This window comes from Elephas maximus, chromosome 18 (assembly GCF_024166365.1).
Source record: "Elephas maximus indicus isolate mEleMax1 chromosome 18, mEleMax1 primary haplotype, whole genome shotgun sequence".
Classification (NCBI taxonomy): Eukaryota; Metazoa; Chordata; class Mammalia; order Proboscidea; family Elephantidae; genus Elephas; species Elephas maximus.
In genome coordinates, this window is record NC_064836.1 from 28393005 (window position 1) to 28420969 (window position 27965).

Genomic DNA, 27965 nt, shown 5'->3' on the forward strand with positions numbered 1-27965 from the left:
GTTTCGCCAGCTTCTAGCCCCCTCCACCCTCTCATCTCCCCTCCAGGGAGGAGATGCCAACATAGTCTCAAGTGTCCACCTGATCCAAGAAGCTCACTCCTTACCAGCATCCCTCTCCGACCCATTGTCCAGTCCAATCCATGTCTGAAGAGTTGGCTTTGGGAATGGTTCCTGTCCTGGGCCAACAGAAGGTCTGGGGGCCATGACTACCGGGGTCCTTCTAGTCTCAGTCAGACCATTAAGTCTGGTCTTTTTATGAGAACTTGGGGTCTGCATCCCACTGCTCTCCTGCTCCCTCAGGGGTTCTCTGTTGTGTTCCCTGTCAGAGCAGTCATTGCCTGTAGCCGGGCACCATCTAGTTCTTCTGGCCTCAGGCTGATATAGTCTCTGGTTCATGTGGCCCTTTCTGTCTCTTGGATAAGCCATATTTATTGATGGCATGCTTTGAAAGATGAGGACATAAACATTTCCTCCCATCTTTCTCCCTCACTTCCTTTTTTTTTTTTTTTGCTGTATTTGTTTTTTTATGTGTAGATTTATAACAACCACACTTTATTCTACCCAGTTTTCATAGATGTAATGTATTAATTCTACATTTAAGTAGTGTAAATACTCACCAAGTCCTTTAAAAAAAAAAAAAAACACAAGTTTTCTATCCCTTAGTGATTTATTTTTCTCAGCAGTTTTTTTCCATAAAAGGCTGCTGAGTGCTGATTTCCTTTGTTCTTTTTATATTTGGGATGGTCAGCCTGTTGACTTTCAACTTATATGACATCTTGGCTGGGTAAAAGACCCCCTTGGGAAATGTTTCTTTCCCTGAGGGCCCGCTGTCTTCTGGCCTTCAGCGCTGCACTGCAGAAGCCTGAGGTCAGCCTGACTTCCTTTCCTCCTTAATTTACTTTTTCTTCGTAGAGTCTCAAATCACTCTTTCACTCTGAATTTAAATAACTGACGATATCTTGGTGGTGAGCATCCCCCATGTGAAATTGTCCTGGAATGTGGCATGTTCTTCTGGCCTACAAGTCTTTTTTCTTCATTTCAATTAAATTTCTTGTCTCCTATTTTTACTTAATTTTCTGTTCCATTTGTTGAGTTCTTTTCATCAGAGATCCCAATTATCCTAATGCTTGATTGTCTTATCCATCTTCCCTATCAGATTCTTTCCAGTTGACCTAATCTTTGTCTTTTTTCATCTGCATTCACTGGGCTTCAATCAAGCCTTTCTGTATTAAAATATTTTTATCTCCAGCAAATCTATTCTGTGGCTTCCTGTAGTTTATTTCTTCTGTAATTATATTTTTATGGTCTTCAATTTATTCCCTTAGGTTTCCAATCTTCTCTTTCATCTCAATTTTAAAACTTTCTTGTCTTTGGGTTTATTTTATTGAATGTATATTCTTACGAAGTTGTTGTGGGGTGTAAACCAATTGTAACAGATTTCCTTCTGTTCCAAGAATCATAGTTTATTTTAGTGAGACTCTTCGTTGGCTATGTAAACCCTGGTGGTGTAGCGGTTAAGTGCTACAGCTGCTAACCAAGAGCTCAGCAGTTTGAACCCTCCAGGTGCTCCTTGGAAACTCTGTGGGGCAGTTCTACTCTGCCTATAGGGTCGCTATGAGTCAGAATCGACTCGACGGCAGTGGGTTTGGTTTTTTTTTTTTTTGGTTTGTTGGCTATGTTGATCTTTCCTTTTTTTTTTTCCCCCCCACACCCTATCAGTTTACCTTGCTTGGACTTGGATGGCTTCAGTCACTTGCTACCGTGATACAGTAGAGTGAAAACTCACTGCTGTGGTTAGCTATTGCTGCAGGAACAGAAATACCACAAGTGGGTGGCTTTAAAGAACAGAAATGTCCTCTCTTCACAGTTCTGCAGGTTAGAATTGCAAATTAGGGCCACATCCCTGTCAATTCCTTCCCTGTCAATAGTTCTGGGAGGTCCTTGTTGCCTAGGCTTTACTTGGCATTCCTTGGCTTGTAGATGAGGTCACAGGGTATAGGTCTTCCCTGAGTGTGTCTGTCTAGTCTGGTCTTTTTATAAGAAATGATTAGGCTTAGGGGCCACCCTAAACCTAATTTATGTGTATGATATGTAAGACCTCAGCTAATTGATAGATTAGATTGCATTACGGAAAGGCATTACATTAGATTACATTACGAAAGGTCATTACATTGCACAACATTAGCTATGAGATAATTACACTACATTACATTGTGGAAGGTCTTCTGTTCCACCCAAGGCCAACTGATGTAACCATAGGTAACAGCTCCATGAAGGCAACTAGACCAATGTTTGGCCAAACCACAGGGGACCATGCCTAGCCAAGCTGACACACATAACATTGTTACAGCTCCCTTTCCTTATCTGTACCTCACTCCAGTTTGTTCCGTGAAGCCTGGGCAGTTTCTCTAGCCTGAGGGATTGGTGTTGGGGTAGGAGGAGGGAGAGCTGAGCCCAGCACCTGGCCCCTGCTTTCTCCTCAAAGAGCTGGTTACATGTCCTGCGTGCATGGTCATTACCTCTGGTGGAGGGGTGAGTGGCATCAAACATTTGAGCTTCGGGTTATTTTCCTGATTCTGGTGCAGCTGGCTCCCTGTCAGCCCAGTGACCTGCCCTATCTCCCTGGACTCTCCCCAGCAGGCTTTTGTTGGAAGAGGAAAAAGCCAAGTATGGTCAGATTCAGCTGGCTTCTTTTCTATTTATGAGGCAGAATTTTTAAGATTTTTGTTGATACAAATATCCCTCAGACTTAAACAACAACAAAACAATGCTTAATCCTTTCAAGGATGAATTTTGGGGGGGGGGGAATATTTTGGTGATGCTGTTTTTTCACTAATGGAATGATGCCGAATCATTGTTCAATGGTAGTGTCTTATTATCTGAAAAAATGGGGTACCAATTGCAAGTGGACTATATATATCAGTCCCATGTTTCATGAAGCACTTCACACATGAAGTATATATCAGTCCCATGGTCCAGGAAGTGCATCACAAACTCCTTTCACCCCAAAAATAACTCATTCACTTGAATATTTCTGAAACTGGTAACCATACCTTCCCAAAACTCAAAGGAAATAAAACACACCCTTGCAGGCCTTACTTCACTGTACAGAAGCCAAAAAGACACAGAAGTTTCACACGATTACTCCTCGATTACTCCTCCGGGAAGCATACCCTCAAAGGAATAGCTGTCAACATGCAAATATGGCACATACCAACTTCATTGTTTTTTAGGCAGTCGCACCAGTATCTGCCAGCTGCCAGAAAGTACTAAAGGGGCTCAAATCCCTGCCAATAAACCTCCAGCGGCAGAGGAGGTAACAAATGTAGTGGACACATATTTCCCAGTGGCCATGAAAGGGTGGATAACGCTCCTATTTACCAGTTTGTAAAGCCCTGGTTTGTGGGATACCTAAACACATTCTGCCAGCGACGGAGATTTTCAGGGACTCCTCCTCCTCCTCCTACAAACCTCTTCTACCTCTTACGTTTTCACTTTTGCACGTATCTCGCCACCTTATTTAATCAAGATGCAGGCTTCCATTTCACGTCTGAATGAGACTGCACAGAGTGTAAAATGCAGGCTTCCATCTCACATCTGAACAGCTCTTAAATCAGGAATGTGTCAGTGTCTTTTTCTTCCTTGGTTACATAAAATAAAAGTGCATCTCATATTCAATAGCATTTTAGTTTCGATAAAATATGATCATTGATCGTGACGAGATATTGGTTAAATGGAGCAGAATATATAAGAAGTGGGAAGAGACATGCTGTTCACTTGTCAACAGTTTGAAGGTTTATAAATACAAGAGGGAAAAGTGTCTGCAAGGTTCTGTGTGTACGGGGTGAAGGATAGGACATATGTTTTAATAAAAAGTTCACTCCTAAGGGAGTCCTGGGTCCTGAGAACAGTTAAAGTACTCGGCTGCTTACCAAAAGGCTGGAGGTTCACGTCCACTCAGAGGTGCCTTGGAAGAAAGGCCTGGTGATCTACTTCTGAAATAGCAGCCATTGAAAACCCTATGGAGCCCAGTTCTGCTCTGACACAGTGGGGTCACTGTGATTTGGAGCTGCACCAACAAGTGGTGAGTGCATCACTCCTAAGACAGTACTTCTAGGGTATGGTCCTTATCCTCTTTTTTTTTTTTCAAAAAGACAAAAATCACCATTTTTCAAAACAGATGAACCAAACCTCAGGCAGGTTTTTTTTCAACCTTTTATAACATACATAGGCAGCCTTATAGGAAGTACAGGTAAGAATAAGAAGTCAAGCAGATTTTAGATGATGGAAAATTGAAAAACTGTGAACTATGAAGTGACTCTTAGGAATACAAGCCATGTCCTGAGACAAGCAGATCAAATCTTAACAACCATGCCCATGTGTCTAGGAAAGTTTACCAGATGTTTTCAGGGCAGATTTTGGTATACCTCCAGGACAGAAGGTGGGAAAAGAGGCAGGGTATTTGGAAATCTTGGCAAAGCAGGGGGCAGGAGACAGCCTCTGGGTCTTACCCGCCTTCTCCCCGCTCCCCCAAAGCACGACCATCGGGGAATGAAGAGCTAGGGACTCCAGGAGCCTGTTCCATTAGATTCTGAGGCATATTTCAGGCATGTTCTATGTTTCGAAGACCACTTGCCAAACAAAAGCAAGGAAATTAGACAAACATTAAAAAGGGAAGGAGGGATATCTAGGGTTTCTCAATAAACCCATCACTATCCAATAATACAGGGTCCCTGAGTCCGATCGACTCCATGGCAACGGGTTTGGTTTTTTGGCAACCAAATAAATCAGCTCGACCGTACACCACCACCACCACATCTAAATAGGTGTGTTGGGGGCGCGAACTCACTACTTGGCTAAACGAATTATCTGCTCCGGTTGGAGCTCACACCCGATAATCTCATTCCCTTCCCACTCGGGGGAGGAGTCCGTCCCTGGCCTCAGCAGCGATGGCCCCTAGTCCCCCACTCCACGTGTTTCCCAGCGGCGGGTATGGAAGGACGTAGGGCACTCCAGCTTGGGTTGCCCCTCGGCGACCTTCCCCGGTGCCCGACCAAGGGGGTATTCACGGGGATGTGAGGGAGCCGGGGGGAAGTCCCCAAGCCCGAGGCCGGAGCTGATAATCCACTTTTGCAAGGCGGGTTGATCTTGAGGAATTCGCACCGTAGAACACAACTGCTCCCGCTTTGCGGCGCGAAGTGCCCGAGCGTCCCGGCATGCGTTGAGGGCGGGGCGACAGGACCTCGCGCAAAGACAGGGGTGCTGTGCGGACCCCGCGACGGTGCAGCCCCCGGGGGGGGAGGGGCTGAAAATGACCCGGCGGCTGCGGGGGACTGGGACGGCGGTGCGCGGCGCGCGGGCCAAAGTCCCCGGGGCCGGGAGGACAGGCAGGCGGGCGGCGTCCCGAGATGGAGCAGAACCGAGAGAGGGCTTCCGGGAAGCGGCTACGGGAGGGGGCGGCGTTTGGCCCTATTGTCAGCGGCACGAGTGTCCCCGGTCCCCGGCTATCCCCGCTGTACCTTTGCGGCCTGTCCCCGCGGCTCCCGCCCAAGGGGCTGGCCTCGGTCCCCCCGGAGCCCCGCACCCCGATGGGCGCTGGTGGCCAGGACGCGCGCTGCTGGCGACCCCTCGGGCGGAGGAGCCCGGACCACCTCCTCGGGCGACGCCGGCCTGGCAGAGAGGGCAGAGCGGCGGGTGGTGACCGGCTGACCCGCTCCCAACGGCGGCTGTGCCGGCGGCCGGGTGAGGAAAGTCCCAGTGCGGGGACGCGCACGGAGCCCGGCCTCCAGCTGTTCCGGGAAGGCGGGCCGGGGCGGGCCTAGCGGGCTTTGTCTGATCTTGTCCTCGCCCCCAGCTCCGCCAGGAAATGAGATGGGTTTTCGGCTGTTTTGTTTACTCGAGTTTTTAGAGGTTGGAACAGGGTCTGGCATTTAGAGGAAAGTAAAAATGGAATGAATGAATGAACGAGTGAATGGGTTCCCTCCTGGCTCCTCACTTATTACTTATTTAAGCCTCTCTGATCATCATATTCTTAGTCTGTAAAATGAGGATAGAAATACCTAGCTTTCGCAGGTGTCAAGGCGTGGTGCAGTTCCAAGCTCAAGCAGGCCTTTGCAAATATTGGTTCCCCCCCCTTCTCAGTGGGCCTTCCTCCATACTCTCCTCTCCCCAGTGTGTTTCTGGGTAGGTTGGAGAGGAAAGACAGAAAGTCCTTAACTATTTTGCTTATTTATTACCCTGTGACTTCCAAAACAGACTACGAGGTGGCTTTCAGTAAAACAAAGGTCCCTAGGTGTCACAAAACGTTCAGTGCTCAACTGCTAACAAAAGGTTGGCGGTAAGAAAGGCCTGGTGATCTGCCTCGGAAAGATCATAGCTGCTGAAGACCCTACGGAGCACAGTTCTACTCTGACACCAGGGGCGGATTATTCAACAGGCAAGATAAGCCCGGTGCTTACCTTGCTTACTAGACCATCTGTAGTGAACAATTTCACATTTTTTCACCACGTCGAAGATTCTGCTTCTAGGTATGGCTGGCATCCGTCTGTCTCCCCACTCCACATCACCTTCCTACAGAATCAAAGCCTCTTCAAATTTACAGTCCCTGACAGGGGCAGATGACCCAGTAACAAGGTAAACACAGGCTTAATTGTGCTTACTTCCTAATCTGTAGTGAACAATTTCACATGTTTTCACAAAGATGTGAAATTGCTAAGCTGTGCTTAGCTTGCTTACTGGGTCATCCAGCCATGGGGTCACCGTGAGTTGGAATGGACTATATAGCAACTGGTTTTGTTTTGTTTTCAGTTATATTCTAAACATTAAAGGTATCTCAGTGGAAATTTTAAAATTCTTTTGGAGGAGAAGGAAAAAAATACTCTAACCACCTAAACCAGGTGCAGCAGAGTGGATTTTGACTCATGGTGACCGTATGTGCATCAGAGTAGAACTGTGCTCCATAGAACCTTCAATGGTTGATTTTGGGGAAGTAGATTGCCAGGCCTTTCTCCCAAAGTGCCTCTGGGTGGTCTTGAACCTCCAATCTTCATGTTAGGACCTGAACATGTTAACAGTTTGCACAGCTCATGGACTTCCCTAACCTCGTAGGTTATTCTAGTTGAGCATTCAATCTAGCTTTCAGCTTTCTGTCATCTGAGCAAAGGGGGGGGTGGGGTGGGGGGAGGTGTTTCATACTGTCTGTGGGTTCAGAAAGGAACATTTTCATCCATGAAGTCAACTAACATTTGCTGAACCCCTTCTCTACGGTAGGCACAGGGGTGATCATAAAGACAAATGTCATGGCACTGCCTCTTATATTACCCCCAGTCTTCAAACCAAACCAAACCAAATCCGTTGATGTCAAGTCTATTCTGACTCATAGCAACCCTATAGGACAGAGCAGAACTCCCCCATAGAGTTTCCAAGGAGTGCCTGGTGGGTTTGAGCTGCTAGCCTTTTGGTTAGCAGCCATAGCACTTAACCACTACATCATCAGTGTTCAAAAGGGACAGAATTCCCTCCAGCCCTGTGAAATCTAAAGGGACTGATCGTGAGTTGCTGTCCTTATAAAATACATGCAACAGTGGACATATTTTCAGTGCTGGTTTTAGAGGAGTTGCAAATGGTCTCTGAAAGTGTGTGTGTGGGGCGGGGGGAGCAAATACACACTCCATGCAGTGTATGCATGATGTTATATAAACATGTTAAAAAATAGAAATATATAAAAATGTAACTGAGATTAATTATGGACTGGGCAAGCATGGGTAATTTTTACTTTCTTCTGTTTACCTTCTGTATTTTCTACAGTAAATGTTTTTACTTTTGTAATCAGGGGAAAGGTTTTAAAGAGCAAGTGTAGCCTGCTCCAACATGTAAAGAGCTTGGAAGTTATCACTCCCATCCTCACAGAAACACAAATAGGTTAAAAATCAAAGGATGGAAAAAAATATGTCAAGCAAACAGTAACCAAAAGAGAGCAGGAGTGGCAATATCAACCTCTGATAAAATAGATTTAAAGTCAAAATCCATTATAAGAGACAAAGAAGGGCACCATATAATGACTAAAGGGTCAATCCACCAAGAGGACATAACCATGATAAATATTTACCCAACTAATGACAGACCTCCAAAATACATAAAACAAACTATAACATAATTGAAAAGAGAGATAGACAGTTCTACAATCATAGTAGGAGACCTTAACATGCCTCTGTCAATGATGGACAGAACAACTAGAAAGAAACTCAACAAAGATACAGAAGATCTAAATAATACAATCGATCAGCTTCACCCCATAGACATATACAGAACACACCATTCAACAGCAGCACAATACACGGTATTCTCTGAAGCACATGGATCATTCTCCAGAATAGACCACAGTGTAGGCCACAAACCAAACCTCAATAAATTCAAAAACATAGAAATAACATAAAGAATCTTCTTTGATCACAACACTATAAAACTAGAAATCAATAAGAGAGCAAGGGAAAAATTAAATACATGGAAACTGAATAACATCTTACTTAAAAACTATTGGGTAATAGAAGAAATTAAAAATGAATTAAAAAAATTCTTAGATTCAAACAAGAATGAAAACACAACATACCAAAACCTTTGGGACACAGCAAAAGCAGTGCTCAGACGAGAATTTACAGCAATAAAATGGACACATTAAAAAAGAAGAAATGGCCAAAATCAATAGCTTAACCCTACAATTCTAACAAATAGAAAAGGCACAGCAAAAGAAGTCCATAGTCACCAGAAGAAAGGAAATAATAAAGATTAGAGCAGAAATAAATGAAATAGAAAACAAAAACAATAGAAAGAATTAAGACCAGAAGTTGGTTCTTCGAGAGGATCTATAAAATTGACAAACCACTGGCCAAAGTGACAAAGGAAAAAAATGAGAATATGCAAATAACCAAAATAAGAAATGAGATGGGTGACATTATAAAAGAACCAATGGAGATAAAAAGGATCATAACAGAATATTATGAAAAATTGTATTTCAACAAATTTGAAAACCTAGATGAAATGCACAAATTTCTAGAAACACACTGCTTATCTTAACTAACAAAAGTAGAGGTAGAAAATTTGAACAAAACCATAACAAAAGAAGAAATTGAAGATGTCATAAAAAGCCCTGGCCCAGATGGCTTCACTGGAGAACTTTACCAAACATTTAGAGAAGAGTTGACACCAATTCTACTCAAACTAGTCCAGAACACAGAAGAGGAAGGAATGCTCTCTAATTTGTCCTATGAAGCCAGCATTACCCTGATACCAAAGCCAGGCAAAGACACCACTAAAAAAGAAAATTACAGACCAATACCCCTCATGAATATATATGCAAAAATTCCCAGCAGAATTCTAACCAACAGAATTAAACAGCATATCAAAAAAAATAATATATCATGATTGCAACGGATTGAATTGTGTCCTCCAAAAATGTGTGTCAACCTGGCTAGGCCATGATTCCCAGTATTATGTGATTATCCACCAATTTGTCATCTGATGTGACTTTCTTATGTGTTGTAAATCCTACCTCTATGATGTTAATGAGGCAGGATTAGAGGCAGCTATGTTAATGAGGCAGGACTCGATCTACAAGATTAGGTTGTATCTTTAGTCAATCTCTTTTGAAACATAAAAGAAGTGAGCAGAGAGAGAGGGGGACTTCATAACACCAACCAAAAAGAGCCAGGAGCTTGACTGTCCTTTGGGCCCAGGGTCCCTGCACTGAGAAGCTCCTAGACCAGGGAAAGATTGATGATAAGGACCTTCCCCCAGAGCCGACAGAGAGAGAAAGCTATCCCATGGAGCTGGCGCCCTGAATTCAGATTTCTAGCCTACTAGACTGTGAGAGAATAAATTTCTTTTTGTTAAAGCCATTCACTTGTGGTATTTCTGTTATGGCAACACTAGATGACTAAGGCAATGATCAAGTGGGATTCATACCAGGGATGCAAGGATGGTTCAACATTAGAAAATCAATCAATGTAATTCACCACTTAAATAAGACAAAGGAAAAGAATCGCATTGACCATTTCAATTGATACAGAAAAGGCATTTGATAAAATCCAACACCCTTTTTCTGATAAAAACTCTAAGACAAATAGGAATAGAAGGGAAATTTCTCAACATATTTAAGGGCACATGTGCAAAACCAACAGCCAACGTTACTCTCCACAAAGAAAGATTGAGAGCATTCCCCTTGAGAATGGAAATGAGACAAGGATACCCTTTATTACCTCTCTTATTCAATATTGTACTGGAAGTCCTGGCTAGAGCAGTAAGGCAAGAATGGGAAATAAAACATACCTAAATGAGCCGCTAACCAAAAATGTTGACGGTTCGAATCCTCCAGCTGCTCTTTCGAAACCCTATGGTGCAGTTCTGCTTTACCCTATAGGGTCGTTATGAGTTGGCATTGACTCAACAGCAACGGGTTTGGTTTGGTTTTAAAATTAGAAAGGAAGAAGTAAAACTATTCGTATTCACAGATGACATGATTCTATGCATAGAAAATCCCAGAGATTCCACAAGAAAGTTACTGAAACTAATAGAAGGATTCAGCGATGTGGCAGGGTACAGAATTGACACACAAAAATCAAGAAAACAATACCATTTACAATAGCTCCCAAAAGGATAAAATACCTAGGAATAAACCTAACCAGGGATGTAAAAGACTTACACAAGGGAAACTATAAAACACTAGTGCAAGAAACTAAAAGAGATCTACGTAAATGAGAAAACATTCCATGCTCATGGATTGGAAGACTTAATATTGTGACAATGTCAACACTACCCAAAGTGATTTATGGATATAATGTAATTCTGATCCAAATTTCAAAAACATTCTTTAATGAAATGGAAAAACTAATCTCCAGTTTAATATGGAAAGGAAGGATGCCCCAAATAGCTAAAGTAATGTTGAAGAAGAACGAAGTAGGACACCTCTCACTTCCCAATCTCAAAACTTCCTATATAGCCATAGTAATCAAAATAGCCTGGCTAGAGTTCAATGACAGAAACATAGACCAATAGGATAGAATTGAGAACTCAGAAGTAAATCCATACATCTACGGGCAGCTGATCAACAAAGGGTCAAAGTCCATTCAATGGGGAAGAAACAGTATCTTCAACAAATGGTGCTGGCAAAACTGGGTATCCATATGCAGAAAAATGGAACAGGATCCATACTTCACATCACGCACAAAAACTAACTCAAAATGGATCAAGACCTAAATGTTAAATCTTCAACTATAAGGTTTCTGGAAAATAACAGAGTCAAAACTAGGGAGCCTAATTTTTAGCACAAATAGCCTATCAAACAAAACTAAAAATGCATGAATGACAGAAGATAAATGAGATAACTGGGACCTCCTAAAAATTAAATACTTATTTAAGTATTTAAAACTTTACCAAAAGAGTAAAAAGAGAACCTATGGAGTGGGAAAAAATCTTTGGCAACAATATATCTAATAAGGGTCTAACAATTCAACAACAAAAAGGCAAACAATCCAATATAAAAAAGGGCAGAGGACATGAATAGATACTTCATCAAAGAGAACATTAAGGTAGCCAACAAATACATGAAAAGATGCTCACAATCATTACTTATTCCAAACCAAAACCAAACTCATTGCCTTTGGGTTGATTCTGACTTATAGCATCCCTAGTAGGACAGAGTAGAACTGCCCTGTAGGATTTCCAAGGAGCAGCTTGGTGGATCCAAACTGCCTACATTCTGGTTAGCAGCTGAACTCTTAACCACTTCACCACTAGGGCCCCAATTAGTCATTAGAAAGATGCAAATCAAAACTACAATGACATACCATCTCACCCCTGAAAAAATGGCAATGATTAAAAAAATAGAAAATAACAAATGCTGGTGAGGTTGTGGGGAGATTGGAACTCATACATTGCTCGTGGGATTGTGAAATGGTACAAGCACTATGGAAAACAGTATGATGCTTCCTCAAAAAGCTAGAAATACCTTATGATCCAGCAATCCTACTCCTAGATATATATCCTAGAAATACAAGAACAGTGACACGAATAGACATATGCACGCCCATGTTCATTGCAACGTTATTCACGGAAACAACCCAAGTGCCAATCAACTGATGAATGAATAAATTGGGGTAGATGCATACAATAGAATACTATGCAACGATAAAGAATAATGATGAATTTGCGAAACTTAACATGAATGAACCTGGAGGACACTATGCTGAGTGAAATAAGTCAATCACAAAAGGCAAATATTGTATGGTCCCACTATTATTAAAAGCCAAGAATAGACACACAGAAGGCAAAGTTCTTTGGTGGTTACCAGGGATGGGAGAGGAAGGGGGAATCACTTTCTAGATAGCAGGCACTTTTGGTGACAGGAAAGGCAACCCAAAATATGCGGATGAAGTCATCACAATTTGACCAAGGCAAGTAAAGATGCTAAGAAGTACACAAGTGCCATGGATTAAATTGTGTCCCCCCAAAATATGTGTCAACTTGGCCAGGCTGTGATTCCCAGTATTGTGTGATTAGCCACCGTTTTGTCATCTGATGTGATTTTCCTATGTGTTGTAAATCCTACCTCTGTGATGTTAATGAGGTGGGATTAGTGGCACTTATGGTAATGAAACAGGACTCAATCTACAAGATTAGGTTGCATCTTAAGTCAATCCCTTTCAAGATACAAAAGAAAGAAGCAAGCAGAGAGATATGGGGACCTCATACCACCAAGAAGCATGGGGAGCATAGCGTGTCCTTGAACTCAGGGTCCCTGCACCAAGAAGCTCCTAGACCCAGGGATGATTAATGACAAGGACCTTCCTCCAGAGCCAGCAAGAGAGAAAGCCTTCCCCTGAAGCTGGCCCCCTGAATGCAGATTTGTAGCCTCCTAGACTGTGAGAGAATAATTTCTGTTTGCTAAAGCCATTTACTTGTAGCGTTTCTGTTACAGCAGCACTAGATAACTAAGCCAATGAGAAAAAGGACCAATTTGGATAAATGCTATAACATATACAATTTTGCAACAAACAGTAAAAACAACCAAAAACTACTTGTGTGGTTACGTGGGTCGATGTGGATGCATATATGTGCTTGGGAAGGCGTATGGGAGTAAATGTGTGTGCATGTATAGGCGTATCTGGAGGCACATGCATATACAAGTTTGTGTGTGCTGCATATATATCCACATATATAACCAACCACATAGGGGCACAGTTATGGAGACTTCCAGATATATGCAAATGACTTTCAGGATTGGTTTACTGGGTTAAAAGGCTTGGGACTGTAGTCTCAGGGGACAACTTAGCCAATTGGCATAACATAGTTCATAAAGATAATGTTCTACATCCTAGTTTGGTGAGTAGCGTCTGGAGTCTTAAAAGCTTGTGAGTGGCCGTCTAAGATACAACTATTGTTCTCTACTCATATGAAGCAAAAGAGAATGAAGGAACTCAAAGGCTCCAAGAAGAAACTAGTCCATGGGACTAATAGTCCGCACGAATCATAGCCTCTTCTAACCTGAGACCAGAACCAGCTGATACCTGGCTACCACTACCAGCCATTCTGACAAGGAACACAACAGAAGATCTCAGGTAGAATGAGAGAAAAATGCAGAACAAAACTCAAATTCCTAAAAAAGGCCAGACCTACTGGACCAATAGATACTACAGGAACCCCTGAGACATCTTACTAAGGTACCATATAAACCTGGAATTGAAACTATTTCTGCAGCTCACCTCTCAGCCAAATAATAGCTTGACTTATAAAGTAAAAAATATTACCCGTGACTAATGTGCTCCTCTAAACAATTAACTGAGGAAGCGAAAAGGTCAACATTTCCCAAAAGCAAAGGTGAGAAGGCAAGGAGGGGAAGGGAGGCTAGATCAATGGAAACAGAACCAACAGAATGGAAATAATGAGAATGCTGACACATTGTGAAAACTGTAACCAATATCACGGAACCCCAAAAATGGTTAAAGGGGAACCTAATTTGCTGTTAAACTTTCACCTAAAACACAATAAAATATTATTTAAAAAAAAAATCAAAGGAATGGAGAAAGATATACTAGCATGCAGGCACTAATCAAAAGAAAACTGAAGTAGCTATATTAATTTCAGACAAAGGAAATTTCAAAGCAAGGAAAATTATGTGGGATGAAGAGTGGCATTTCATGATGATAAAAGGGTCAACTCTTCAAAAAGACATAACAATTCTTAAAGTGTATGTGCCTAACAATCAAAATATACAAGGTAAAAACAAGTCCACTATTATAGTTGGAGACTTCAACACTCCTGTATAATTGACAGACCCAGCAGGTAGAAATTCAGTAAGGATATAGTTGAACTGAATATCAACATTAATCAACTGGATCTAATTGACATTTATAGAACACTTTACCCAACAGCAGCAGAATACACATTCTTTTCAAGCTCACATAGAACATTCACTAAGATAGACCACATTCTGGACCATAAAATACACCTTGCAAATTTGGAAGAGTATAGATACTACAAAATATGTTTTCAGACCATGTGAAATTATACTAGAAATCAATAACAGAAAGACAGCTGGAATATCTCAAAATATTTGGAGATTAAACAATGTTGTTAGGTGCAGTCAAGTTGGTTCCAACTCATAGCGACTCTGTGCACAACAGAATGAAAAACACTGCCTGGTCCTGTGTCACCCTCACAATTGCTGCTATGTTTTGGTCCATTGTTGCAGCTACTGTGTCAATCCATCTCCTTGAGAGTCTTCGTCTTTTTCGTTGACCCTCTGCTTTACCCAGCATGATGTCCTTCTCCAGGGACTGATCTCTCCTGATTACATGTCCAAAGTATGTGAGATGAAGTCTTGCCATCCCAGCTTCTAAGGAGCGTTCTGGCTGTACTTCTTCCAAGACAGATTTGTTTGTTCTCCTGGCACTCCATGGTATATTTAATATTCTTCACCAACTCCATAATTCAAAAGCTTCAATTCTTCTTCAGTCTTCCTTATTCATCGTCTAGCTTTCGAGTGCGTATGAGATAATTGAACATATCATGGCTTGGGTCAGGTGCACCTTAGTCCTCAAAGTGACTTCTTTGCTTTTCAACACTTTAAAGAGATCTTTCACAGCAGATTTGCCCAATGCAACACATGCTTTGATTTCTTGACTACTGCTTCCATGAGTGTTGATTGTGGATCCAAGTAAAACAAAATCCTTGACAACTTCAATCTTTTCTCCATATATCATGATGTTGCTTATTGGTCCAGTTGCGAGGATTTTTATTTTCTTTATGTTGAGGTGTAATCCATCCTGAAGGCTGTGGTTTGACCTTCATCAGTAAGTGCTTCAAGTCCTCTTCACTTTCAGTAAGGAAGGTTGTGTCATCTGCATAACGCAGGCTGTTATTAATTAGTCTGCCTCTAGTTCTGACGCCACAGTCTTCTTCATATAGTCCAGCTTCTAGAATTATTTGCTCAGCCTACAGATTGAATAAGTATGGTGAAAGAATAAAACCCTGAAACACACCCTTCCCGATTTTAAACCATGCAGTATCCCCTTGTTCTGTTCAAATAACTGTCTCTTTGTCTATGTACAGGTTCCTCATGAGCACAATTAAGTGTTCTGGAATTTCCATTCTTTGCAATGGTAGCCATAATTCGTTATGATCCACACAGTAGAATGCCTTGGCATAGTCAATAATCCACAGGTAAACGTCTTTCTGGTATTCTGTGCTTTGAGCCAGGATCCATCTGACATCAGCAATGATATCCCTTGTTCCACGTACTCTTCTGAATCTGGCTTGAATTTCTGGCAGTGCCCTGTTGATGCAATGCTGCAACAATTTTTGAAGTATCTTCAGCACATGCAAGACCCAGAAAAACAAGGCAACTTTCGAGCTCCAACTTTTAGGTTTCACTTTACATCACAACCAAGTGGGATTTATTTCAAGTATACAAGGCTGGTTCAATACTTGAAAATCAATTAATGTAATCCATCATGTCAACAGACTAAAGAAAAATCATATAATCATATCAATAGGTGCAGAGAAAGCATTTGACAAAATCCAACGCTCATTCATGATAAAAAAAAAACTCTCGGCAAACTAGGGATAGAGGGCTTTATCGTCAATTTGATAAAGAGCATATTCAAAAACTATACAGCTAACAACCATATTTATTGGCAAGAAATTGGGTGCTTTCTCCTCAAGATCAGGAGCAAAGCAAGGATGTTCCCTTTTACCCTTCCTATTCAACATCATAATGGAAGTTCTAGCTAATGCAATAAAACCAGAAAAGAAAGTACAAGGTATACAGATTGAAAAAATAAAGAAAGCTGTCTTTCTTGTGGGTGACATGATTATCTGTAGAAAACCCTGAAGAATCAACAGCAACCAAAAAATCCACAAGAAACAAACAAACAAACAAACAACAACAACACAAACAGCTAACGAATGATTATTGCAAGGTTGTAGGATACAAGGTTAATATACAAAAGTCAATTACTTTCCTATATACCAAGAATGAACAATTGGAATTTGAAATTAAAAGCCTAACACCATTCACATTAGGACCAAAGGGGAGCGGGAGAGGAAACAAATAGGTATAAGCTTAACAAAATGAGGAAAACTACAAAGCTTTAATGAAAGAGATGAAAGAAGTTCTAAATAAGTGGGGAGATAGTCCATACTCATGAATAGGAAGACTCGATGTTAAGATGTCAGTTCTTCCCAGCTTGATCTATAGATTCAATTTAATCCTAATCAAAATCCCAGCAAGTTGTTTTGTGGATACTGACAAACTGATTCTAAAGTTTATATGGAAAGGCAAAAGACCCAGAAGAGCCAACATAATACTGAAGAAGAGCAGAATTGGAAGACTGTCACTATCTGACTTAAAGACTTACTATAAAGCTACAGTAATCAAGACAGTACGGTATCGGTGAGAGAATAAATGGCTAGATCAATAAAATGGAACAGAATAAATAGCCTAGAAAGAGCTCCACAAAAATACAGTCAAATGATCTTTGACAAAGGAGTAAAGGCAATTTGATAGAGAAAGGACAGTCTTTTCAACAAATGTTACTCGAACAACTGGATATTTATATGCAAAAAAAATTGAATCTAGACCTAGGCCTCACACCTTCCACAAAAATTAACTCAAAACAGATCATCGACCTAATATAAAACTCAAAACCATAAAACTTCTAGAAGACAGGATAGGAGAAAATCTAGGTGACCGTGGGTTTGGTAATGACTTTTTAGATACAACACAAAAAGCACGATCCATAAAGAAAAGATTGCTAAGTTGGACTTTATTAAAATTAAAAACTTCTGATCTGTGAAAGACACTGTTAAGAGAATGAAAAGACGAGCCACAGACCAGGAGAAAATATTTGCAAAACACATATCTGATAAAGGACTTGTATCTAAAATATACAAAGACCTCTCGAAATTCAACAATAAGAAAACAAACAACTCAATTAAAAAATGGGCAAAAAATCTGAAGACATCTCATCAGAGAAGATATGTAGATGGCAAATAAGCATTTGAAAATGTACTCAACATCATATGTCATTAGGGAATTGCAAAATAAAACAACAATAAGATCCCACAACATACCTATTAGAAAAAAATTTTTTTTTTTTTTTCCTATTAGAATGGCTAAAATCCAAAAAACCTGACAATACCAAGTGCTGACAAGGATGTGGAGTAACAAGAACACTCATTCATTGCTGGTGGGAATGCAAAATAATACTGCTACTTTGGAAGACAGCTTGGCAGTTTCTAACAAGGCTAAACACAGGTTTGTCACAAAATTCAGCAGCCGCACTGCTAGATATTTACCAAATGAGTTGAAAACTTATGTTCACACAAAAACATGCACACAAATGTTTATAGCAGGCTTATTCATAATTGTAAAAACTGGAAGTGACCAAGATGTCCTTACATACCTGTTGCCGCCGAGTTGATTCCAATTCATAGTGACACCATAGGACAGAGTAGAACTGCCCCATAGGGTTTCCAAGGAGCAGGGTGTAGATTCGAACTGCCGACCTTTTGTTTAGCAGCCAAGATCTTAACCACTGCACCACCAGGGCTCTGACCTTACAAAGGTGAGTGGATAAACAAACTGTGGTACATCCAGATAATGGAATACTATTCGGCAATAAAAAGAGTTGATCTATCAAGCCATGGAGAGACATGGAGGAAACGTGTTTAGTGCTAGGTGAGACAAACTTGTGTGTAAAGGCTACATACATGATTTGATTCCAACTATGTGACATTCTGGAAAAAGCAAAACTATAGAGGCACTAAAAAGACCAGTGATTGCTAGGGATTCAGGGTGGAGGGAGGAAGGAAGAGTTGAATAGATGGAGCACAGAGGAGTTTTAGGGCAGTGAAACCTTTCTGTATCCTACTGTAATGGTGGACACGTGACATTGTGCATTTGCTAAAACCCACAAACTGTGCTATTCCAAGGGAGAATCTTAATATAAACTGTGAACTTTAGCTGATAATAATGTATCAGTACTGGTTTGTCAGTGGTAGCAAATGTATCACTCATGCAAGATGTTAACAATAGGGCATACTGTGTGAGAGGGAGAGGGGGTTTATGGGAACTCTCTGGATTCCATGCTCAATTTTTCTATGCACTTAAGATCCATATTTGTGCCCATTCCAAATAAAGGTGATCCAACAGAATGCGGAAATTATTGAACAATATCATTAATATCACACGCAAGTAAAATTGTGCTGAAGATTATTCAAAAGTAGTTGCAGCAGTGCATCAACAGAGAACTTTCAGAAATTCAAGCAGGACTTAGAAGAGGACGTGGAATCAGGGATATCATTGCTGATGTCAGATGGATCTTGGCTGACAGCAGAGAACACTGGAAAGAAGTTTACCTGTATTTTATTGGCTATGCCAAGGCATTTGACTGTGTGGATCATAACAGATTATGGCTAACATTACGAAGAATGGGAATTCCAGAATACTTAATTGTGCTCATGAGGAACCTGTACTTAGACCAAGAAGTAGTTGTTTGAACAGAACAAGGGGATACTGCGTGGTTTAAAATTAAGAAAAGTATGCATTAGGGTTGCATCTTTCACCATAGTTATTCAATCTGTATGCTGAGCAAATAGTCTGAGAAGCTGGACTATGTGAAGAACAGGGCATCAGTATTGGAGCAAGACTCATGAGCAACCTGCCATATGCAGATGATACAACCTTGCTTGCTGATAGTGATGAGGACTTGAAATACTTACTGATGAAGATCAAACCGCAGCCTTCGGTGTGGATTACACCTCAACATAAAGAAAACAAAAATCCTCACAACTGGATCAATAAGCAACATTGAGATAAATGGAGGAAGGATTGAAGCTGTCAAGGATTTCATTTTACTTGGATCCACAATCAATGCCCATGGAAGCAGCAGTCAATAAATCCAAGGATGTATTGCATTGGGCAAATCTGCTGCAAGAGACCTCTTTAAAGTATTAAAAAGCAAAGAAGTCACTTTGAGGACTAAGGTGCACCTGACCCAAGCCATGATAAAGTCAATCGCCTCATATGCATGTGAAAGCTGGACAATGAATAAGAAAGATTGAAGAAGAATTGATGCCTTTGAATTATGGTGTTGGTGAAGAATATTGAGTATACCATGGACTCCAGAAGAACAAACAAATCTGTCTTGGAAGAAGTACAGCCAGAATGCTTCCTAGAACCTAGGATGGCAAGACTTCATTTCACATACTTTAGACATGTAATCAGGAGAGACCAGTCCCTGGAGAAGGACATCATGCCAGGTAAAGTAGAGGGTCAATGAAAAAGAGGAAGACCCTAAAGGAGATGGGTTGACACAGTGGCTAGTGGATAGTGATTGTGAGGATGGTGCAGGACCAGGCAGTGTTTTGTCCTGTTGTATATAGAGTTGCTATGAATTGGAACCAGCTTGATAGCACCTGAAAACAACAACACAGAAGTGTTCTAAAAATAAAGTCTATTAATTTTTTAATGTACTTTTTTTCACTCATTCAGTAAATATTTATTGAGCACCCAACAATGCCAACCATGCACTGTTGTAGGTGTTGAAGATAGCACAGTTTATGACTTAGGCCAAGTCCCTGCACTCCTGGGACTTACATTGCAGTGGAGGAGGAGCAGACACAAAACTGATAAGTGACAAGGTAATCTCAGAATGACATGAAAACCAAGTAGACAGGTTGTATGTTAGAGAGTGCCTGGAAGAACTACACTAATGAGCTGGTCAGGAAGAACCCGAGCTGAGGACATCTGGGCTGAGACCTGAACAATGCCAAGTCTAGGAGCTGAGAGTTCCAAGAGGGCCAGGCTGGATCCAGAGCAAATGTCAAAGTCTGAAAGGCCCTGGGTGGGACCCACCCAAGGAAGGAAAGGAAAGAGGCCAGTGTGGAATTGTGAATGATTTCTACTCATGGGCAACGGGGCTGGAAGTTCATGTCATGAATCAAGGTGTGAAATACCGAGAGAGAGGTATGGATGGAGGATGGAAAACAAGCATTCTGTTTTGTAGTGTAAAGCTTGAGATGCCTATTGGTGCTCAGACAGAGTGTCAAGGAGGCAGTGAGAGAGTCCTAAGCCACTAGGCGGGGGAGAGGAAGGTAGGCATTCATGCCAGTGGAGGGGTGGTGAGCCATGAGCCTGTAAGGAGGCATCAGAACCTGCATAGGGCAAGGAGGGCATCCATGGACGGGGTCAACCTGGCATGGGCATCATGGACACCTACCCATGAGAATGGCTTGGTGTAGGATGTTAGAGCATGTCGGAGCCCAGGTAGAGCGAGAGCAGGATCCACGGCAAGGAGGGGGGATCCACACGTGGGGGTGGCCTGCTGTGAGATGTCAGAGCCTGAGAGGGCTGAGGAGGGGCTCTCAAGGGGGTAGGCTGCTGTGGGGTCTTGGGGCCCATGTGGGTTGAGAAGGGCATCCATGCTGGAAAGGAGGTGGCAGTGGAGATGGGAGATTGGTTAATACAGGAGCCACGAACCAACAGTAAATCTATTAAGGCTAATGGGAGCTAGGTTTCTCCTTAGTGGAGAAAGAAGTTATAAGTATTCAAAGGGAGGAACTAGAACTAGCTCTGTGGTGTTAGATCAGAACTGATTGGAGGTGTGGATGTGAATAAAGCATTTTCAACAGATCGAGATACAGAAATAAACTTAGAGATAAATGTACGTGCACACACACGCGCGTGCGCACACACACACACACTTCTTCCCTAGCTCTGCCCTCTGAAATATAAATGAGTGTGTGGATGTATTTATGTATTCCCCCTCCCCAGTCTGCCCTCTGAGAGGCTTGGTAACACCAGAATAGCAATAAACACATCCAGTGCCCAGGTCTATTGTTAGTGAAACTTGAAGCGAGTCAGAGGATTAAATGGTAGAAGTATATCAAACTTAATCCCCTGGTTTTGATGCTTGTATTGTAGTTATGTAGGAGAATAGCTTTGCAGGAAATAAACACTTAAATATTCAGGGGCAATGAGGTGCCAGGAAATGATTCCGAAAAAAAGTTCTTTGTGCTGTAGTTCAACTTGTCTGCAAGTGTATGATTCTTTAAAAAAAAAAAAATACTGAAGACACACAAAGAAGGTGCAAGATATACAACTTGTGGAGTTGTGAATTTGCACATGGTTCCCAGCATGGAGGTGGAACAGGAGCTGTCAGACGTGTGAGTTCACCTAAAGGGTAGATGGAGAAGAGGTCTGAAGACTGGGCCCTGGAGCACGCCAATGCTTGGACCTTCAACAGAGCAGTTAGGCAAGGGGCTGAGAAGCATGGCCCGTGTAGAAGGGAGAGGACCAAGAGATTGAATGTCATAGAAGCCAAGAGAATTTTTCAAGGGGGAATAGTTAACTGTGCTGAACGTGCCTGAGAAGTTGAGCAAGATGAGGGCAGTGACCACTGGGCTTTACAAGTCAGAGGCTGCCAGTAACCTCCCGTATCGGATATAGGGTTTCCCCAAATTTCCTCCCAATCTGTAGGAAGGATGGATATTTTTAAGATGGAAGATTGTCATGCATGTTTATAGTCTGTTGAGAATGATCCCGTAGAGAGTGATAAACTGATAATGGAGAGGAGAGGGGATAAAAGCAAGAGTGAAGTCCTTGAGATGGTATGGGGTGGGGGTGTCCAGGAGCACATGGAGGGACTGGTGTCAGATAGGAGCAGGGACCTTGGGTCCTTTATATCAGGGGAAGGAAGGCAGAGAGCGATGGTAGATTTAGAGGCAGAAAGAAAGAGAGGTCTGCCTGTCAGCTTCTGCTCTTTGCAGGCCGTGGGTGGCAGGCCATCTGCTGAGGATGAAGTGTATGGGATGGCTGTGAAGGAAGCTGGTGGGAATAGGGCATTTTAGATGCGGAGTCCTCATTTATCAAAGGCTTCACAGTGAAAGATGGCTTCGTGAAGGCACTTCTCCAGGCTGGGAAAGAATACTGGTGTGGGTAGGATCCAACCCTCCATAACATTCATGCCCCCACACCTTTCTATTCTCTCATTCAGTGGAAAGAGCACCAAGATAGGGGCCAGGAGAACTGGGTCTGGTCCCCGCTCTGGCATGAGCACCCCAAGGATGAGGGTTACTGCTGAGGTCAAATATTCAGCTCTAGTTTCCTCTTGGCAGGTCCTGGTTTCACTTCTAGGCGAGCGTCTTAGTCACGTAGTGCTGCTATAACGGAAAGGCCACAAGTGGGTGGCTTTAACAGAGGTTTATTCTCTCGCAATTTAGGGCTCTGCTTAGGAGGCTAGAAGTCTGAAATCAGGGAACCGGCTCTAGGGGAAGTCTCTCTCTGTCGTCTCTGGGAGAAAGCCCTTGTCTCAGCCTCTCCAGCTTACCACCCTTGGAGTTCCTGGGCTTGGAGACTGGTCGGCCTCATTGTCTTCAGGTAGTGTGGGTCTCCCCCACGTCTGCTTTCTTCTGTGCCTTCTCTGCTCTTTTAAATCTCAAAAGTGATTGGTTTAAGGCACACCCTATACTGACATGGCCTCATTGGCACAACAAAGAAGACCCTATTCCCAAATGGGATTACATGCACAGGTACACACGCTGCCTTTGAGTTGATTCTGGCTTACAGCCACCCTATAGGACAGGGTAGAACTGCCCCATAGGGTTTCCAAGGCTGGAGCCCTGGTGGCACAGTGGTTAAGAGCTCAGCTACTACTAACCAAAAGGTTGGCAGTTCAAATCCACCTGCTGCTTTTTGGAAACGCTATGGAGCAATTCTACTTTGTCCTATAGGGTCGCTATGAGTCTGACTTGATGGCAGTAGAAATCTTTAAGGAAGCAGACTGCCACATATTTCTCCCATGCAGGGGCTGATGGGTTCGAACTGCCAACCTTCCATTTAGCAGCCGAGCACTTAACTGCTGGATCACCAGGGATTTACAACCCATATTCTGGGGGGACACAATTCAATCCATAATAGTGGGTATGCCCATGATAAGCTACGCTCACTTCCTCACACTCGCAGGCTTAAGGAGGCTCGGGACTGGTTCCTCTGATGAGTCTCTGAGTGTGAAACCTCAAGCCATGCCATGAACCACTCTTAGCCTCTCTCTTTCTGCAGCTGCCCTCCCTGGCCCGGGCAGGTGGGAGGAAGTGGGGCAGGAAGGGGTGGCTGCTTCTGGTTCAGCTGCATTGCCTGCTAATATTTGAGGTGTGCAGACTTGGCAGGCTCCCAGCCTTGTGTGATAGAGAAGGGTGGCTTCTGCCATCATCCCTAAACTCAGCTCAGAGACTGAGACACAACCACATGACCCTTTTTCCCCAACACTGAGCCTCAGAATTACTCATTTCCTCCCTTGTGCACCCTCATTTTTAGCCAGCATCATCCCCTAGGGCTTGGATCTACCAGCCCCTCACCCCACCGGCCTTACTATGGGGAAGCAACTGCGTCCCTGGGGCTGCCATGGCCTGATGGAGCCCTGACCTCCCCCACAACCTTGCTTGCAAAACAGGTGCAACCAGTGCTCAAAGTGAAAGAAAAGGTGGCAGTGAAATCTGAGTCAGGTTTTTCACGTGGAATATGCTTAGGGACTACCTGGTTCCTGAAGTCTCCTGAGACTATACTGTGACAGTGAGGTAATTACGTATGTACACAATTGAATCTCATCTAGTGAGTGACTACAGAAATTAAAACAGACAATAACAACAAACCACCCAAACCTCGCCAACCATTTTCTTATGTACCTCGGGGATCTCCCAGGGGCCCATGATCACCTGGGAGGCCTATATGCATAGAGGATAGATTCTAGAGAGACCCTATTTTCCTAGAGGAGTAGCACAAGAGGGGAGTTCCTGGATGGTGCAAATGTTCAGCTGCTCACTGAAAGGTTGAAAGTTTGAGTCCACCCAGATGTGCTGTGGAAGAAAGTCCTGGCAATCTACTGAAAAATCAGCCATTGAAGACGGTACTGAGCCCGGTTCTACTCTGACACACATGGGGTCACAGGAGTCATAATCGACTTGATGGCAACCGGTGGTGGTGGTGGCCCAAGAAGACATGTAGCTCCTGTGAGGTTGGCAAGGGCTGATCGTGGCGCCTGGGTTTGATCCCTGGACCAGTGGATTATTGGGAAGCAGCAGCTTTAAGTGCAGCACCGTTTAAAGGTCCCCCAACCTCAGCCAGGGAGAACTCAGCTAGCTTACTCTGGAGGAAAGGCGGTAAGAAACTCAAAGACGAAGGCAGAGTGGAGAGCACAATAAAAATCTTGAAGGCTGCAAGGCTCTTTGAACCACCCTGGGGACTCAGAGGAGCTGTGATGCTGGCAAGGAGAGGACTGGACGGGAGTCCCAGTAATTTCTCTGGCTGAGAGAGCAGAGCCAAAGACTGTCTCCAGCACCGTTTTTGTTGCTGTCTTAACCCCTTCCTGTCTATCCCCTGGGCAGATGTGGCCAGGGAAAGTGACAGTCACATTTGTTTGCAAACAATATTTACGGAGCCTCTCTTGCATTCAGAGCTCAGATTGGATTCCTTTGTTTCTGATCAGTTGCTGGATCAGAGAGGATAAAGGTCTGTCTTCCTATTGAATCGACCAGCCGCTCCTTAGAAACCATAAGGGACAATCCTACTCTGTCCTATTGGGTCTTTATGAGTCCGAATTGACTCAACAGCCACGGCTTTGGTTCTGGGGCTTATTGGATCTGGAAACTGGGGAGAGAAGAGGGTTTGTATGGTAAAGTTAGCAAAAAGGATAAAGGGCAGTGTGAACACTGAAGCTTTGGAGAGGGTTAATGATGAATGGTTCTGGGGTGGGAGGTGACTTGGCAGAAGAGTGAGAGGGTTCAGGATAACGGGTTTCTGGCTTAATTATGGAGATGTGTGTTTAGAGATTTGGGCTGGTAGGGCTGGGGGGCTAGAGGTGGAAGTCCAGTGGTTGGGAGTGTGAACTGCAGAGCAGAGGTTCTCAGTATTGGCAGTCTTACCCCAAGGAGTGTTGTGGAAAGTTGTGAGGTCAGTTTTGGTTATCATGATGGTGGTGGGTGCTACTGGCATTTGATGACCACAGGCCAGGGATGCGAGACATTCTGAAATTTCGACAGCCTCTCACTATGAAACCTGAGACCTTCAAGACTCTTGAATACCTGCTGGACCTCCGTGCAAAAGGCTGACAGTTTGAATCCACCAGGTGCTCCTTGGAAACCCTATGGAGCAGTTCTACTCTGTCCTATAGGGTCTCTATGAGTCAGAATTGACTCGAAGGCAGCGGGTTTGGGTTTTGGTTTTAACCATATAGTATCGTTTCAGCACCTCAACCACCTGCTGGCCCCAACTTGGGCAACCATCATCTCCTTGCTTTCTTTTTTACATCATTTTATTGCATCTCTATATATATTCCTTAAAAGTGCTTTTGTTGTTCTTGTTTTTAATTTCCAAAAAAGTATCATGTTGTATGTAATATTTTGGGACTACAATTTTTCACACAATATTAAATTGCCAAGATTCATTCACATCGTTGCAGGTGGCTATAATTTACTCAGTCTGAATGCTGTCCGATATTCCACTGTGTGGACGGACCATTGCAGAAGGCTGGCTTCTGAGATGCCCCAAGATTCCTGCCTCTGGTGCACACACACTTTCTCCCTGTTATCCTATCAAACATTAATCTCATTGCTGCTGTAATGGGATTTTGCAGATGTGATTAAGGGCCTGAATCAATGGATCTTTAAGAAAAGGAGCCAGACCTGACCACATGAGCCCTTTAAATCTAGGTTTAGAGGTCAGAGTCCTTGGGTAGTGCAAATGTTTAATGGCTACTAACTGAAAGGTTGGTCCTTCAAATCCATTTAGAGGCACCTTGGAAGAAAGGCCTGGAGATGTACTTCTGAAAGCCCTGTGGAGCACAGCTCTGCTCTGGCACAGGGCATTGTCATGAGTTGGCATCAACTCGGTGGCACCTGATTTAGCGGTCAGAAACAGGAAAGTGGGAAATTTAAAGCAGCAGTAAGATCCCCCTGCTGGCCTTGCAGAAGAAAACCATCATGTTGTGGAGAGGGCTACATGGCAGGCAGCTCCTAGAAGCTAAGAATGGTCCCGGCTGACAGCAAGCAAGAAAGTGAGGACCTCAGTTCTATGACCGCTAGGAACAGAATTCTGCCAACAACCAATGAGCTAGGAAGAGGACCACAAGCATCAGAAGAGATTGGAGTGCTGTCTGACACCTTGATTTCAGCCTTGTTATACCCTGAGTGAAGGAGCCTTGGTGGCGTAAAAGGTTAAGCATTCTACTGCCCACTGAAAAGTTGATGGTTCAAACCCACCAGCTGCTCTCCTGGAGAAAAGTTCTGGTGATCTGCTCTTGTAAAGATTGTGTTGTTATTGCTAGGTGCCGTCAAGTTGGTTCCGACTCATAGCGACCCCATGTACAACAGAAGGAAACACTGCCTGGTCCTTCATTTTTCTTTTTTTGGTCGTGCTTGAGCCCCTTGTTGCAGCCACTGTGTCAGTCCATCTCGTGGAGGGTCTTCTTATTTGTAGTTGACCCTCTACTTTACCAAGCATGATGTCCTTCTCCAGGGACTGGTCCCTCCTGGTAACATGTCCAAACCATGAGAGATGAAGTCTCGCTATCCTCACTTCTAAGGAGCCTTCTGGCTGGTACTTTTCCTAAGACAGATTTGTTTGTTCTTCTGGCAGCCCATGATATATTCAATATTCTTCACCAACCCCATCATTCAAAGGCATCAGTTCTTCAGTCTTCCTTATTCATTGTCCTTTGGCATGCATATGAGGCGATTGAAAACACCATGTCTTGGGTCAGGTGCATCTTAGTCCTCAAAGTGGCTGTCTACTTGATCCATCATGAATCGAGAGGGGGATGCTGGGGTCTCCTGTTATAAAGGTGGATTTATCAATTTCTTGCTATATTTCTATCAAATTTTGTTTCAAATATTCTTGAGGATTTGAACCTTTTATCATTTTTAGAAAGCTCATTATTCTTAATGATACTTTTTTTTAATTTAAAGTCCATTTTATATATAGTGACCAGCCATACACCCTTATTTGCCAAGACAGTCCTGGTTTGTTTTTCTTGTCCTGGTGTAATTCTTAATTATATTCTTTACGCTGAAAGGTATGCTGGTTTAGACAATAAATTCTGTATGGTTAGCCTAAAGTTACATGGTATTAATATATACAGTCTCCCTCAGTGGCACCAACGGTGTGCATTTGGCTGGCAATCAAAAGGCTGGCCATTTACTTTTTCATTTTATTGTGCTTTAAAGTTTGCAGCTCAAGTTAATTTCTCATACAAAAATGTATACACTTATTGTTTTATGACATTAGTTGCAGTCTCCACAATGTGAGAGCACACTCCCCCTTTCCACCCTGTGTCCCCTGTGTCCATTCAGCCAGTTCCTGTCCCTTCCTGCCTTCTCATCCTGCCTCCAGACAGGAGCTGCCCATGTGGTCTCGTGTA

General features: G+C 42.9%; 1 protein-coding gene across 2 annotated transcripts in view; it reads right to left on the reverse strand.

Annotated features, from left to right (window-relative positions):
* The window catches only part of IFNAR2 (interferon alpha and beta receptor subunit 2), an 84160-nt gene that overhangs the window by 38673 nt on the left and 17522 nt on the right, over nucleotides 1-27965 (reverse strand). The window contains exon 1 of one of the 2 annotated variants that reach the window (XM_049857934.1): nucleotides 5520-5608. The exons of the other annotated variant lie outside the window; for it this stretch is intronic. The gene's annotated coding sequence lies outside the window, so the exon portion shown is untranslated. Of the gene's footprint in view, nucleotides 1-5519; nucleotides 5609-27965 lie in introns of those variants that run through there. 2 annotated transcript variants of the gene reach the window in all.